At 31.3% G+C, this 17,554-nt stretch overlaps 1 protein-coding gene across 5 annotated transcripts in view; it reads right to left on the bottom strand.

The window, feature by feature from the left end:
- LOC129913831 (uncharacterized) overlaps positions 1-17,554 on the bottom strand; it is a 58,156-nt gene that overhangs the window by 10,775 nt on the left and 29,827 nt on the right. The window lies entirely within an intron of this gene.

The raw sequence follows: 17,554 nt of genomic DNA, 5'->3' as shown, positions 1-17,554 counted from the left end.
ACCTTCTTGGGGCGCCATCTAGTGTAAAAAAAAAATGAAATAATTAGAGGATTTTTTTTTTTATTATTTAGAAACAGTTTTTCCACTTAGAGCCGATTTTTCCATCTTCTAATAAACAGTCAGTTAACTGTTCGACTAATAAATTTATTAGGCTCATAAACAATCGGATAACAACATTGAATTTTTCAATCAAAAATAATTTATTCTACAGAATAACAAAAAAAAATTGTCAAATTAAATAATATTCAAAACTAAACGTCTTTTTTATTTATAATTGTTTTTGTTTTCTTGTGTTCCTCTGTATTCTTTGTCAAAATTATTTCAAAGCAGCTTTGACAATTGACACAGTATTTTTATTGATATTATTCCTTAGAATAATTTTTATTCGTCTCTGAAAGAAGCAGATAGTTTTATTCATAGGAATAAGCTAAATCTGCCTGTTGAAAAAATGATTTTTTCTCTATCAGGAGAATAAGTACTAACTGACTGTTTAACTGACTGTTGAAAAATTGGCCCTTAGGAACTTTATTCTCGAAAAAAAAACCTTAAAAACGAACGCCCTACTGTACACACACTCTTTTTTTAAATTAATATTATTTTATGCTGAAATTTCTAAATGGTGGGTGTAAGAAGAAAACCTTAGTATGGCAATTTTTTTTTGTAAAATATGGTTAGCTTCAAGTTTGTTGATAGTTTTTATCTTAAAAATACTCTTTTTTAAATAAAAGAAAAAAAAATTTAAAAGGACCTAATTTTTTCCCTAAAAATAATCCCTTTTTACTGAAGATCAATGCCCAACCTGTTAAACTGTGAAATGATAAAACATTTATCATTTCAGTTTTCACAGAGAGTTTTTATTTTATGTCAAATGATAAAATGATAAATGTCAAAGTTTGTACTAAATAGTACTAAATGATACATTTTGTCATTTCTTAATAAATATTCAGTTTATTTGTCTGTAAATTTTGTGTAAATAATTATTATTCGTTTGATTTATTACCTATAATCCAGTCAAATAAGGGTTTAACCTCGGAATGAATGTTAGTAGAAATTTTTTTTGCTCAATATCTTCCTTTTGCCATTCTATAACATATCTCAAAAGTCTAGAAAAATCTCATGTCCGCTTGTCGCGATTTCAAGGTCAAATCGCGAAATGGAGATTTTCAAAATTAACAAAAATAGGCTATGGTATCATATACACATATGATACATGATTTCAAGGTATTTTTTAATGCTGATTCCAAAAAATCTAAAATCAAGACAATCTGACGTCTTTGGAAAAAGTTATACCTGTTTTTTCATATATCAAATCATATTATTATAACAGTTGCAAACTTACTGCCGAAAAACCCTTAAAAGTTATGGTAGATGAACCAAATTTTGCATGAAGATTTTAGAATCCATCTTTATTAAAAATCAAAACAATCCATTACAAAAAATATATATACCTACGAAATAATGGTATTTTTTGATGGAGGGGCAAATTTTAGGATATGCACTAAAGAAGATTCTTGTTCATCTTAAGAATAGGTGCTAATAGGCTAATTTTTTCATTTTAATCTTTGTTTGGATATTCTTTAACTACCCTCAAAAATCTAAAAAAATCTCATGTCCGCAAGTCCTAATTTTCTTGGTTTGAAGATAAGGTGCAGATTTGAAAAAATTGAAAAACTGCTCTTCAGATATTTGTGTCAGATCAACATGAATACGGTACATTACTTTTCAGGGATGGTCATATTGATTTGTTTGTGGGTTTTGTTAGAATCAGCGTTAAAAAATATCTTGAAATGATATGGGTTATGTTGGTATACATATAAGAATCTAAAGTTTTCTTATTATTTTTCTTAAATCTGCACCTAACTTAGTTTAACCTGGAAAATTAGAACTTGCGGACATGAGATTTTTTAGATTTTTGACATAAGTTATAGAATATCCAAACAAAGATAGAAACAAAAAAATTAGCCTATTAGCACTAATTCCAAGATTGTACCAGGATGTTTTTTAGTGCACATCCCAAAATTTCTCCTTTTCTCAAAAAATACCATTTTGTCATAGATATAAATGTTTTTTTTTTGCATTGCATTGTTTTGATTCTTAATGATAATGGATATGAAAACCTTCATGCAAAATATGATTCCGCTACCATTACTTTTAAGGGTTATTCGGTAGTAAGTTAGCAACTGTTATAATAATATGGTTTGAAAGATGAAAAACAGGTATAACTTTTTCCAGAGACGTCAGATTGTCTTGATTTTAGATTTTTTCGAATCAGCATTAAAAAATACCTTGAAATCATATGTGTATATGATACCATAGCCTATTTTTTCTAATTTTGAAAATCTCCATTTCGCGATTTGACCTTGAAATCGCGACAAGCGGACATGAGATTTTTCTAGACTTTTGAGATATGTTATAGAATGGCAAAAGGAAGATATTGATCAAAAAAAATGTCTACTAATATTCATTCCGAGATTTACCCCTTTTTTCTACTTATTTTACTGTATTACTAATAAAAGATGTCGCATTGAACAAAATTAATTATACTTTATTAAAATATTAAACTTTTTTAGTTTAAAAAGTACTATTCATGTACTAAAAACGAAATCACATCACATAGATACCATTTTATATTTGCTGTTAATTTTAAAATTTTAAAAATGTTTGGATGGATTATACTAAGAATGTAGTCTTTCTAGGTACTCATATGGCAAACCAAAATAATCAATGATTTTACACTTGAAAAAATGATTTGTATTTTGTGGTTTTTATGTTAAAATAAAACAAATCAACCTAAGCTTCTTAACAGAATGTTATTATGGACTACATTCAATCAAGTAAGAATTCTAATTCAAACAAAAAACATTTGAGGCGCAGTGCCCACACAAGTGGATTTACTTTTTTTCAAATTATGATTTAAAAAGGTCACTGTGGTGTATACGCACTATTTTTTTTTTTCTAAAAAAAAATAATGAAATTAGTTGTCCTTAGTAACTAACTTAAGTTGGGATGTCCAAAATAAATGGTGGTTTAGCCTGAACATAACTTGGGCAAAAGAGCCACAGTGACAAACCAACGATTTTTACACTGAACAAAAAAAATAATGTTGCTATATGTTTAACACTAAGGGTAGGATAGTAAAAATAAAGTTGGGCTATCTTTGGGCAAACAAACCACGGTTTTAAAAAAAATCTATCACGCACTAAAAACTATAAAATAATTTATCTGATTTATATCAAATGGTTAGATAAAAAAGCGAAGAGCGACTTTTAGTTGTGTGAACTTTGATAAAGTTTAAACAAAGTATTCGACTCTTTTTGATTTAACTATATGATAAATTATTTAATAGTTTTTAGTGCGTAATAAAAGCATATTTTAGTTTTTTTTTTAACTATTATAGTAAGAAAATAAAATTTACAATATTACAAAAACTGACAACTCTTCGGTTTTATTTTATAGGATTGCTGTTCTCTTCAACGAAATTAGCGTTCACAGTGTTCTCAATTACGTAATTACTATAGGTTCCAAGTGACAGTCTTTTTTTATAACTTATTTTAAACTTGAATAAAATAAAGAGCTCAGAAGTAATTTTGCAAAACGTTTGAATTTTCTCCCCAAAAGAAGCAGCACTCAAAAAGCTTGTTGGCAAAAGCCTCTAAACCAATTAGTCGTCACTTCAAGTGTAAGGTTTTGTATACCACCTAGTTTACCTGCAATTAAGCGGATTAAAAAAAACACTATACACATAGTAGTGAGTGTATATAATTCAGTTCTATCAAACACTCAAAATCCAGGAGCATCCAGCCATAGCGTCAGAAGAGCACCAGCCCCTTCTTGAGAGCAACGACGACGACTGACTATACTATGACTATTAGACGTCGTTGTCGACGAACGACAACGGGGCGTTCTTGCTCTCATTTATCGTTATTTACATAAACTGTTTTGTAAACCGTTTTTTTTTTTTTATACCTACGCCGAAAGGAGGATCACTATTTTCCCATGCATTCGACGCTTAACTCAACAACAACGATTCAAAGGATGCCACCCCAACTTGAATATTCAGGAGTAACTTAAGTTGAAAACGCATTTTAACATGCATTACCTACATTGGAGGCAAAATGGAGAAAATAAATAAATACAGGAATATAAAAAAAATATAGAAAAAAAAAATACGAACCTCCAAGAGACCACTTAATCAAGTCCTCTTTACCTACCTGTGTGCTATCGTGGCTTCCCTGAATTCAACTCAACTATCATTCTATATGTATTTTGTTTGTGTGTTTTTTTTTTTTTTTCTTCTTGATGCCACCAACATAACCGAAGTACCTCGATTCATGGAACTTAATTAAGAGCAAATCCTGCAACATGCATGTGAGGTCTAAGGATGTTCTTCATATCTATAGGTATAGTAGAGATACCTACATTTCAGGTGAAAACCCTTCTAAGAGCTGTATAGGAGGTAGCTTTACTTAGCATATTTCTGCCTATCACTGGAAGCCGGGGGAATGTAGCTCATCTTCCTTTTAGCTTTTAACCATCACACAACTAGTCCTGACTGCTGTGTGGCTGTCCTAGTAACTCATATATAGATACATATATACAAACGCAATTATGAATATGAAAACAAAAATGCAAATTCTTTCTCTGTGTATGATGTGTACATTTAATATAACAGAGAGACCTGAAATTGGGGGTATTATACATACAAAAGGCATTTTTCAATTTTTCTTCTTTCTACCGAAATCATCAAGAAGAATAATGAAGAGGCAAAGCGAAGGGGGTAGTGTGTGTGTGTGGCAGGATACCATATACTATATAAGTCTCTAGTACGCTCTACTTCTTTCACGAAGTGGAATTTAGTACAAGTGTAGGATGTCCAATTGTCTTGTCGGAGAAGCTACGTGTGTATACGGTACTCATTTGAAAAATGGCACAAATAACGAATATTTATTAATAAAGCTTATGAAAGGTATATTTCACCGATGGAAAAGTATAAAGCTGTGTTAAACTGAGTAAGAGCTTATTCCATAATCCTTATTTGTGTGAACAGAATTAGTTCTAGTTTTAATGTATGCAATTTCTTTAATTTAAAGATTGTGATGCCCTTTTACTGTATTCTTAGAATATTTACACTAAAATTTTCAATATAGGTAAAAGCTGACAGGGTTACCTATACTTTTTCTGAGATTTTTCATCCTGTTAATTGAATAAACTTTTTCAATCTTTATGTTTTGCAAAGTACTTTTATTTAAATTCGGATTTTTTTGTATACGCTAAAACATATCAAATGTAGAATACTAGACTTAAAAGGACTTAATCAATATTGGGGATAAAAATAGATCATTAAAACACAAATCACATGGACAATAGATTTTACACTATTGTCTATTTAATTTCAAAAAGTGTGCAATAAATATTAAAGTAATGACATTAGACAAGCATCTTATTGAGGACGTAAGAGACCCTCTTTACTCTTTGACAAGAACTGAGAAAACGTTTTTCAGCAAATTCAACTTTTGGAACTGTTATACTAGTTTTTGAACATAATATAGAAAAAGGAACTGCATAAATTTTCAAACTAGAGTTATGCCTTCAAGAAATCTAGAAACACAAGTGTTCCTGAGTTCTTTTAAGAAAACCATGTAGCTAGTCTGTTGCTAGTATGCAATTTGAGTTGCATTCTAAACGAGAACTTTTAACGGACGTGAAACCTCTGGTTCGTAAGAAAAAAACTGATTTTAAAAACATTTTAAAGAACGAAATTGATAAAATAAAATTTTGTGGAATTGAAAAGCATTTAAAAACTACAAATATGGATGTCAGAAAAACCTTTTGTTTTTAAACGTTGCTAACTTCAGAATCATTTTGGCGAAAAATTCAATAACACAAAAATCATGCGAGATATACAAGTTTTTGATTAAGCATTAAATTAGCTACAATTACTGGAAATTAATTTTTTTTATTCTGCCACAAACTGTTCGGGACCGATATTTAGTGCTAAATTTTTAACAGTATACACCATATGACCAAAATTGAAAACCTCATTTGGCTCAAAAACGGCTGTTATGATTTTGATTTTAAAAAAATCTTTTGTGTTCTCTGACTTTCTCGAAAGACATCTAACCGATTTCAACGAAATAAAAAAAAAACTATTTAGAAGTCCTAATTTAAATTTTTTAACAATATCAATTTTAGATAACAAAAAAAAAAAAAATAAAAAAAAAAAAACAAAAATCAAAACGAATCAATAATTTTAAGGTGTGGTTTAAAAATCTCTTCAGAATGTGGTTTTGTTTAATATTTTTGAAAATTTGTATACCTACAATAAATTATTTTTTTTAAACAACTCCTAAAATTTTCAAAACAAAATTTTAACAATTCTTTGTTATAGGTACAATAAATACATACTTAGTTTGGAGGTTGAAATTTGTTAAATTTTTTCTGTAGCACTAACTTGTAAATTGTTCTGAAATTTCTACTAGGGCTGAGGCTGCTATTTTGATAGCTGCTTTCAATCACTCTGTTTTTCCACTGAGCAGACAACAGTTAGCTGCTCACTGCTCAGTCCTCATCCTTACAAAAATTCCAACCAATCGAATTTGCTATCTTATTTTTTTCCTATACAATGGTGAACATTGAACATGAACCGATAAAGTAAACAGGGAGAACAGTAAAATGTTCTATGCTCTTAATGACTTAACTGCTCTAGTAAGCAAAACTGCTCTCTGTTCTTTGCAATCTAACTGCTTTTCTTCAGAAAATAACCTCGGTTCTTTAAAATTTCATTGCTTTTTAAGAGCATTCTGTTCTTCATATCTAATGATTTGATTAACTTTGAAAATAGTAAAGACTTAGAGAAAAGTTTACCATGATGATGAAACGGAGAAGTTCAACCATTTCTTATTTAAGAAATCGGAAATAAACATTTTCTTTATTTTTGAAGTTATACTTCTTTTGCGAGGGTGGGTATAAAAATTTTCTTTTTGACAAGAACTGTCAAAGGGATTATCTAATTAGGTGCGCCATCTAGATGCAAAAGTTGGAAACCCCATGGACTAATATGGAATATGGAACAAAGGGTGCGTGATAAGAACATCTGGATGTTTCAATGATTAAGCTGTAAACGCATTTGAAAAAATTTCTAGTGTTCATTACACACTGCGATTTAAGGCAGTGTGTGAATCGGGTTAAATATTTAGCCGAGGCTAAGTTTGTGACACTATTGTGGTTAATAAAAAAAATGCAGCTGTTAAAAAGTTACCCTGCTCTGGGACGCGGTTAAGTTTTTATGTTCAGAGGATAATTTTTTTGCAGAAGGATTTAAGGCTTGGCCACACCGGAGACCGGAGGGTACATGCGGTAGCGGTACGGGTAGGTGTATGAAAAAAATTCCAAACTGACACATCAACGTTCAGATGTGGATTTTTGAAGTTATACTTCTTATGGGAGGGTGGGTATGAAAATTTACTTTTTGACAAGAATGTCAAAGGGATTATGACGCGATCACCCTGGGTAGCAGGGCCGTCGTTTCACCTTTAGAGTAGGCAGTACTTTAGTATTTAAAAATGCAGTACGCCGCAGTACGGCAAACATAAAACACACAACAAGTTACATGTTTCATGTGGCAAGTTGCATGTGGCAAGTTGTATGTGGCAAGTTGCATGTGGCAAGTTGCATGTGGCAGGTTGTATGTGGCAAGTTGCGTGTGGCAAGTTGCGTGTGGCAAATTGCATGTGGCAAGTTGCGTGTGGCAAGTTGCATGTGGAAAGTTACATGTGGCAAGTTGCTCACTTTCAGCTGAGCTGAAAGTGAGCGCCCCCACTTCCAACGCCTATATCTCGGAATTTTGAAGCAAATGAAAAAAAAATGTTTTGATGCCAAAAGGTAGCGGGGACTCTAACCTACATTTGGGTACAACTCCCATCCCTGTAGGTCCACGCGTTCTCAAACCGGGAGAACTTAAGAGTAAAAAAAAAATAGGCATGATTCTGAAAAAATAGGCATGATGTGGCGGTTTAACATGGAAGGCGATTTTTTAAAAATCTGGCAAGGTGCAAAGCGTGGGCCCATGACACAAGCTATCATTTAGCATCACTCCCAAAAATTGCTCTCAAGCGGTTTAGCTTCCAGGAGCGTTCAAAGATTCGGGGATTTTTCGAAAAAAAATTTTACCCCAACTTTCAAACGCGATTTTCTCGGAATTTTGAAAAAAAAATCGAAAAACCGGATTATACCACTATCGGGTAGCTGAGAATATAAGCTTTCATATGGCACCACTCCCCTGTCTCCAGATCAAAGCGTTCCAACGCCTATATCGCGGAATTTTGAAGAAAATGAAAAAAAATGTTTGATGCCAAAAGGTAGGGGGGACTCTAACCTACATTTTTGTACAACTCTCATCCCTCTAGGTCCACGCGTTCTCAAACCGGGAGAACTTAAAAGTAAAAAAAAAAGGCACGATTCTGAAAAAAGGCATGATGTGCCGGTTTCACATGGAAGGCGATTTTTTAAAAATCTGATAATGTGCAAAGCGTAGGCCCATGACACAAGCTATCATTTGGCATCACTCCCAAAAATTGCTCTCAAGCGGTTTAGCTTCCAGGAGCGTTCAAAGATTCGGGGATTTTTCGAAAAAAAAAAAATTTACCCCAACTTTCAAACGCGATTTTCTCGGAATTTTGAAAAAAGTCGAAAAACCGGATTGTACCGGAATTTTTTTTATGATAAAAAAAGAAATATTTTACTAAGGGCCAATTTTTCAACAGTCAGTTAAACAGTCAGTTAGTACTTATTCCTAAGGATAGAGAAAAAATCAATTTTTCAACAAGCAGATATAGCTTATTTCTAAGAATAAAACTATCTGCTTCTTTCAGAGACGAATAAAAATTATTCTAAGGAATAGTCTCAACAAAAATATTGTGTCAGTTGTCAAAGCTGTTTTGAAAGAATTTTTAAAAAAAATACAGTGGAACACAAGAAAACAAAAACAATCATGAATAAAAATGACGTTTAATTTTAAATATTTTTGAATTTGACAATTTTTGTTTGTTATTCTGTAGAAAAAATTATTTTTGATTGAAAAATTCAATGTTTTTATCTGATTGTTTATGAGCCTAATAACTTTATTCGTCGAACAGTTAACTGACTGTTTATTAGAAGATTGAAAAATTGGCTCTAAAAAAAATAGATATAATATTTACTATTAAAAAAAACTAAGAGAAAAGATCACGAAAAATTATCTGTTTTATTTATAAAAATATCCATGTGTTAAAATAATTCCATTAATAACTAGAACCAAACATCTTAAGCTATGGTGTTTTATAAAAGTTTAAAATATCTTTATATTTCATTATACTTTCCAAATAAAAATCAATGTATCCTCTCACCCATCACAGCTCAGCTCACTTTACCTTAGCTCACCCAACAGCTCAGCTCACCGACAGCTGAGCTCACCCAACAGCTCAGCTCAACCATCAGCTCAGCTCACTTTCAGCTCAGCTCAAAATTTGAGCTGAGCTGTGAGCTGAGCTCAGCTCACTTTTGAGCTTTGTAGCAACCCTGCAAGTTCCATATTGCTACTACTAGTGCTGAAGCACACACAATTCTCATAAAATTACCATATCGCACATTTTATGCGCAATTCATTTACTTTCGTTAAGCATATACCGTACGTTCTGAACCGCACAACATGAGTAAATTTCACAGAATAAATTGAAAACTACATGGACGCCAGGAGGATGAAAGAATTAATTTATTGTTCACTTGATAAAAATGTAAAAAAACGAAGTGTGGATTAATTAATTTAATAATAGAAATTAAAAATATCAAATGAAATTCATTTACATATACTGAATGCGAAGTATAACTTCAGTCGCGTGTACATGTGTACACACACTCTTTTTTTCATATAAATACCCGTACCGCTACCGTATGTATAGTATACATTGTATACCCTCCGGTGTGGCCAAGCCTTTATGTTTTTTTTTTTTTTTGATAAAAATAATAATCAAAAACTGAAAATAAAGAAAGAAAATTAGGAAAGTAAATACAACAGTATAGCCTTAACTACATTGGCCACTTTTTGAAAAAGTACAAAAGTGAAAAGATTTTTTTTCTGGGTAGCGTAATTTGTTTGTAAAAAAGAGTATGCAAATTGTTTTTCAGACAAAAAAAAAAGCTTTCTGCATCATTTGTTTTAATTTTCGAGTAGGAAAAACTATACAAAATTGCATTTGAAAATTTTCACTTTTGTACTTTTTCACTTTTTGAGCCAATGTAGTTATAACTTATGAGTGTGTATTAGGGAAACTCAATATTTTTGACTATTAATTGATGATGATGAAAAAAAATTGTTAGTGAATGTAAACATAAAAATATAATTCACACTTGGTGTTGGTGGAAGTTTGTAAATTGTATAAATATTTATAGAATAGGCGCGTCCCACCAAGAAAAAATCTCTGAGGGCTAAATGTCATTTTGAAACAAAATAATTTTGTGAGACAAGTTTCTAGAATGAATCCAATATTTTTCTAATCCAACACTTCAACTCAAACTTCACAAAAATGCAAAGTTTGTTTAAACACTCATTTGTGATAAAAATTATTTCAAAATAAAGTATTTCGTGAATCATGCGCAAAATAATAACATTTTCTTAAATTTTTTCATGTTTTTAACACTTTTATAACTGCACACCACCTAAAAACAAACGTCAAAACAAAAAGGAAACAATTTAAAGAAAGGGAAAGAAAACTGAGAAATGAATCCAAAAAATGTTCGTCTCAGAAATCTCCGAAGAAAAGTGAGAAAAGTGAGTTTTTCAAGATTTATGTATGTGCTTGTGCATTTGTATGTACAAGCCGACCCAGCCTTCGAAATTCGAGTGCCAATTTCTTTTTTTTTGTTTTTATTTGCAAAAATTTTGAACACAATTATACCAAAATAGTTTCTTTATTTTTTATTGTATTTGTTGTTGTTTTCTTTCGATTAACTACACTTTTTGAAGACAAAATACACAGGAATATATAATATTCCTACTTTTTGATATATTTCAAACCTGATTTATATATTTGTTGAACTACGTTTAAACTAAGCTCAACTACGTAAAAAAAGTATCGAAAAAGAAAATGCAAAGTGTAATCGCCTCAAGGGCATTGTGTTTGCACCTTGCATTTTGGGATTCAATTCAACCTGTTTCATGTTCCATTCGTTTAAATTCCATCATTCAATCATTCAACCTCCACCAACTTCACTCAAATTTGTCATTCACACAACACACTTCTTTTTTCTTTCATTTAGCCTGTACCTGTAGAAGTTTAAATTTTTTGGAAGGGAGAGGGCATTATTTATCGCACAAGATAAAAAAAAATGTCGGTGGTTTTTCGTTTTGTGGAAAGTTAGTTTTAGATAATAACAATTAAATAATAAAACTGAATGATAAGTGTTGTGCTAGTGAAAAATATTATTCAAAGTGTTAAAATGTTTTTTTTTGTGTGTGTCAACATTGTAAAATGTTGTTTCCATTGGCTTTTTTATTTTGTTTTTCATTATTTGTTTTCAGAACCATTCAGGCTTGCCATGGGAATCAGTGCTGATGCTGATTTAATTGTTGTTGTGTGAATATTGAACAAAAAATACAAAGTCTGTCTTGAAATGGAATACCTACGAATTTTTAAATTTTACAAATAAAGTATAAAGCCCGAATTTTTTTTCAAGATTCACACAAACGCAATTTAATCAGCACTAATTCACATGGCAAGCCTAAATGTTTCTGAAAACAAAAAATGAAAAACAACAAAATAGCCAATGGAACACAACATTTAACAATGTTCACACACAAAAAAAAAAAACATTTTAACACTTTAAATACATAATATTTTTCACTTGTGCCCTTAATTATGAAAGTGGACTAAGTCACTTTCAAAAATGGTCTCAAATCTAGCCTTAAAATAATTATTATTTAAGGGGTAAAGTTTATTTGAAAGCATAATTGCAGTAAATAAACTTCTTTATTGCTCCTCTAGTGATTTTATAAAAGAAACATAATTAAATCGTTATAAGAAAATTATTATGTAAGTTTTTCTTTAAACAATGCAAAAAGTGACTTAGTCCACTTTCATAATCATGGGCACACTTATCGATCACATTTATTATTCAATTTTTATAATTTAATAATTAATTTTCCACAAAACGAAAAACCACCGACATTTGCTTCTTTAGAAATTATGTAATAAGACATTTTTTTTTACATCATCCTTATTTTATTTCCTAGTCAGCTATTACATGAAGCCTCAAGAGGCTTGACTCTTTTTTCGAATTTTCTTTTGATAATCATTCTGTGAGGCGCGTACTATTACACGATGCCTCTTGAGTCAAAGACTCAAATTTGACATTTCTCTTTTGATTTAAGTATTGTTGTTGTTGTATTCTACAAGAAGCAAAAAGAAATGAAAGGGAATGTTGAAGAAAGAAAGAGTGGAAAAAGAAACGTCAAAAAAGAGTCTCAGAATTTTGGCCCACGACTCTCCGGTCGGATAATTTTTCGTTTTATCTTCTTTCTCTTTTGCACTCATTAGTTTTGAAAAGAGGCGCGCCTCTTGAGGCTTCATGTAATAGCTGACCTACCATTAAGCTAAGGGTGATATAACATTGCCATATTTGATAGTGCAGGGATATGATCTTGTGGATTTTGCCTTTTTGAAGTTATATTTCTTTTACGACGCGTCGCGACCAAACATTTACTTTTTAACAAGAAATATCAAAGTAAATCAGTAAATCAATTATGGTCTGACCCTTAGTGAATTTCTGTGAGACAGAAGTATAACTTCAATCGCGTGTACATGTGTACACACACGCTTTTTTTTTTATTCCATATTCCAATCATATTTTAAATCAGGAAGAAATTTAAAGAGTGATTTGCTGCGTTAACTGCTATTCAAAGAGTGATTAAATAGCAGCTATTATTAACTACTCTTTTAAAATGTTGCTCACTGCAATCAATGCTCTTTAAAAATCGCTCTTTAGCACACCCATAATTTCTACACAAGCATATCTAACTGTTAGTCACCATGTATCGTCTAAGCTTTTTGTGCCAGACTTAGTTCAAATATAAAAGAACTAGACTCCTTTTTACTTGCGATATAGGTACTATAGGGCAAGTTTAGGATTCGTAAAAAAAATCGAACTCGAGATAACAATTTTACATGACATTACGATGATGGAGAATGCCAAAAAAGTGGGTCCGGCAATTCTGTCTGTCTGTCTGTCTGTCTGTCTGTCTGTCCGTCTGTCTCTATCTGGAGCTGCAGCCTAAACGAGTGAAGTGATTTTCTTCAAACTTGGTAGTTAGCAGTTTTTGGTGATTCCCTAGAGGGGAAATTGAAATTTTTTTTTATGACCAAAACTAACGGTACCTGCCATATAACGGAAATAGAAAATTTAATTTTTTTCAAAAACGGCTCTAACGATTTTGATTAAAATTTTTGTGTGTAATACTACACATAAGGGCCAACTTTTTAAATAAAAAAAATATTTTTTGTACCGTTATTAACGGTACCTGTCATAGAACGGTTTTTTTCGTTTCTGAATATCTCGTACAAAATTAACCCGATTTAAATGAAAATTTTTATACAAAAGTGTGTAAGTAAAGATAATATTAAAATTTTAGAAAATTTTCAAAAAACGCATTTTTGGTGTTTTAAAAAATATTTCAAAATTTTTTTTTGAAAAATCAATTTTTTGAAAACGGATCAATGAAAAATTTTGAAACTTAGTTTTTATGTGTAAATTAATTATTTCTTCAAAATGGCATACCAACTTTTTTTTTGAAAAATGTTAAAAAATTGTATATATAAAAAATTATTTTTTTAAAAAACGGCTCCTACAATTTTCAAATTTTTTTTTCTAAATACACCTTTTTATACGAGAAATAAAATGGCATATTTGTTTTTTTTTTTTAAGATATTTTAAAAGGGATTTTTAAAAATTATAAAAACAGATTTAATTTTTTATACTACTTATGAAATTTCTTCAAAATATCGAATTTTAAATTTCTTGAATAAAAAGCTTTAACATTATAGTTACTTTAAGCATAAGAGCAAGTACGTGCGACCCCAGTCGTGCAATTTATTTCTACTGTTATGTTTTTTTTTGGAGATTTCGAATTGCCAGACTAATGCTGCATTTATTCAAATAAGTTGTGAATTCTCGAACAGTCTTTCAACGTGGGTATTGACAGGACATTGAAGCCAACAATTTTCATTTTCCATTATTATAATGCTGACAACTATTTTGTATCGATCAGAAATCATTGCTCATTATTAATTCTTTATTTCCAAAAAATTGTTCGACTTCTAATTTTATCATAAAACTCACTGCAGAAATTCTTAAATATTGTCTTTCTACGTTAATTTATGTTTTTGTTTTTAGTTTTTTTATATATACTTTTTTTTCTATTCACCGTTTCACATGATTCTATTTGACATTGTGTGATTTTCTTTTTAAAATTAGCTTCACAGTTCCAAATCGATTTTCAGTAAGATGATGATGATGATAAAACAGCCATCATTCTTACTCATCGTCTAACAAGGATTTAATTTTAAACTTATAGCTTATGTTTTGTTGTTGTTGTTTTTGTTGTTGTGTATTTTAAGTTTCCTCAAGAGTTAGGAATTTAATATTTTAAAATATTATGCAAAGTAGATGAAAAAGATGAAAAACAGAAAAAAATTGAAAAAGGAACTTCCAAGAATGCGCTAGTTGTTTGGCATTTTTTTGTAAAAGGTCATTAAATAGCACGATGGACGGGCGGGAAGATACGAATCAATTTTAATGGCAGTGTCGTTTTCTGTTATAGAGCATTATGCAGTGAATCGAAGTCCTTGGGTCTTGTGATCGGGATGGATGTGCTTCATTGATGGTGCAGCAGATTGTTTTGGAATTTTAAGGACATCAACAAGTTTTTGTTTTTGTTGCTTTTTAATAAGCTGCTTAAGTGAATGTAAAGAATGCAAAGTAATGGTGATGTTTAGAATACACACAATATACTGCACGAAACGAAGATGGTGTTTTGATATAAATTTTGTTATAAATTAATATAGTAATCACGGTATATATGTATGTGATGGATAAGGTATGTGCTATAAGATTAAGTTCTGATGCATACTTATTACTTATACAAAAATAAAGGATTCTCATTGTTTAATAATTGAAAGTAGAAAATGGTTCTGGTCTGGTTCTGGTCTGGTTCTGGTCTGGTTCTGGTCTGGTTCTGGCCTGGTTCTGGTCTGGTTCTGGTCTGGTTCTGGTCTGGTTCTGGTCTGGTTCTGGTCTGGTTCTGGTCTGGTTCTGGTCTGGTTCTGGTCTGGTTCTGGTCTGGTTCTGGTCTGGTTCTGGTCTGGTTCTGGTCTGGTTCTGGTCTGGTTCTGGTCTGGTTCTGGTCTGGTTCTGGTCTGGTTCTGGTCTGGTTCTGGTCTGGTACTGGTCTGGTTCTGGTTTGGTTCTGGTCTGGTTCTGGTCTGGTTGTGGAGTATTTCTAATCTGATTTAGGCCTGTTTCTTGACTAGTTTTGGTGTCGTTTCTCTCCTTTAGAAAAAAAGGGGAAAACACGTTTCCACATCTAAGCTTTTTACTTTTTAGCTTTTCCCATCTTTTGAAGTACCAGTAGTGTTGTTTATTATTATTTTACATTAAAATGTATCCAAAATACTAAAAGTAACCTATAACTTAACTTTATTTTATAATTTCCCGAAAAGCAAAACAATCTCATTTACAAAATTCTTCAATTTTAATCAAAATATCAAGAATATTTAAACATGAGTAGTTTTCGCATAAAGTAAGAAAATCTTTATTTATTTGTTTTGTATGTGAATAAATATCAAAATCGTTCAATAAATATTTATATATCAATATAATTCTCTTTTAATTGACATAACGACCGACAATATAGAGTATTTAAGACAAAGAAAAAAAAAAAAAAAAAGAATAATATCTCATCCACAAAAAGCCACATAAGTAGTTATAATAATATAAATATCAATAAGAAACCTTAATCCGACACAAAATTTATATAAACATTTCTTCTATCTGGTATAAATGTCATGAATGAATATATTGAAAGTGGAACATAAACGAGGCATTCTAATAAATTCTCAACAAAATAATCCTTCCTTTGGATATTGTACATTGATGTCCAATTCCCTGAACAACATACTCATATACTGACCATGGACGTCTTTGTGCCGTCGTCGTCGTCGTCGTCGTCGTCGTCGTCGTCGTCGTCGTCGTCGTCGTCGTCGTCGTCGTCGTCGTCGTCGTCGTCGTCGTCGTCGTCGTCGTTCCCAGCAATAGATGTATTCAATAAAGATATGATATGATACTATCGACAACATTATCATCATCGATAAATACGAATTTCTCCAAGTATGGATATAACAATGCAATCAGTAATCAAAGTATTAACTAATTATTGTGAACACAGCTCCCAAGGGAAGCCGCCTCATATCTGATTTAGCCTATTGGATAGTTTGAGGCAAATTCACTCTGTGGTATAATTTAATATTCATTAGGTATACACTTCAATAGAATTAACAACAACAATAAAACCTAAGGAGTTGCTATATATTATTTAATGGAACGACGAAATAACACTATGATTCAGGAGCTTGATTTCTATATGGTAAACCCACCTTAAGTGAAGCAAATCCATGAGCTTTGTAAAAAATAATAAGACAAATAGAGGTTTTATTATAAACGAGAATCACAATCCACATATCAGAAAACTTCAACACAATACATTGATCTGTGCCCACGCCTGAAGAGAGGATAAAGATGCCCCAACGAAGAGCAAACTGTGATCTTCTGAAGAACAGGTAGGGTGTGCGCCTGAAGGCCGAAGTACGACCTGAAAACTATGCATGTTGATTTTGACTACAGCTTCATTAAAGAGAAGCTTTTATTGATCGGAGACTAACTTTTAAGAAAGAGCGATCAAGAACATAGAGAAATAATATACCTAATAGGAATGAAGCTCAGAAGTTTTACCAGAAAAAAAAAAAAACAATATTTCAAACAAGGTCTTATTTCAAAGGATTTAGTTTTTCGGTTTATTTATCAATACTGTCAAGGTCTACAAAGAGGATCAAGATTTTGTTCATTTAATAAGTAAAAGTGTTATTTAATATATTTAATATTGGATGTGTTGGCACCTAGTCCAAAGTTGTAATTCACATTATTGGAACGTTGTCCACGTACACTGTGGTGTATACGTGCTCTTTTTTGTATTTATTTATTAAATTTTCTTTAACTGTATGTGGGGGAACAGAAGACGCTTGATCAAGCTAGCAAGTAATCTGACGAAATACATAATTTAAAAGTGTATTTTATACTGAGACTATGACTATATGCGTTAATGTGAGTTACTTAGTCCGGTCAATTTAGACATCCGAGGTTACATTAATTCCCAACAAGCTGAAAATTGGTAGGATTGTTGGAAACACCATCATAAATTAAATCTAAAAAGTCCTCATCGATCCGAGAACTGGAAAAAATTTACTTGGGGTCA

The sequence above is a fragment of the Episyrphus balteatus genome, chromosome 3 (assembly GCF_945859705.1).
Source record: "Episyrphus balteatus chromosome 3, idEpiBalt1.1, whole genome shotgun sequence".
Taxonomy (NCBI): domain Eukaryota; kingdom Metazoa; phylum Arthropoda; class Insecta; order Diptera; family Syrphidae; genus Episyrphus; species Episyrphus balteatus.
This window is presented reverse-complemented; position numbering and strand designations above follow the sequence as displayed.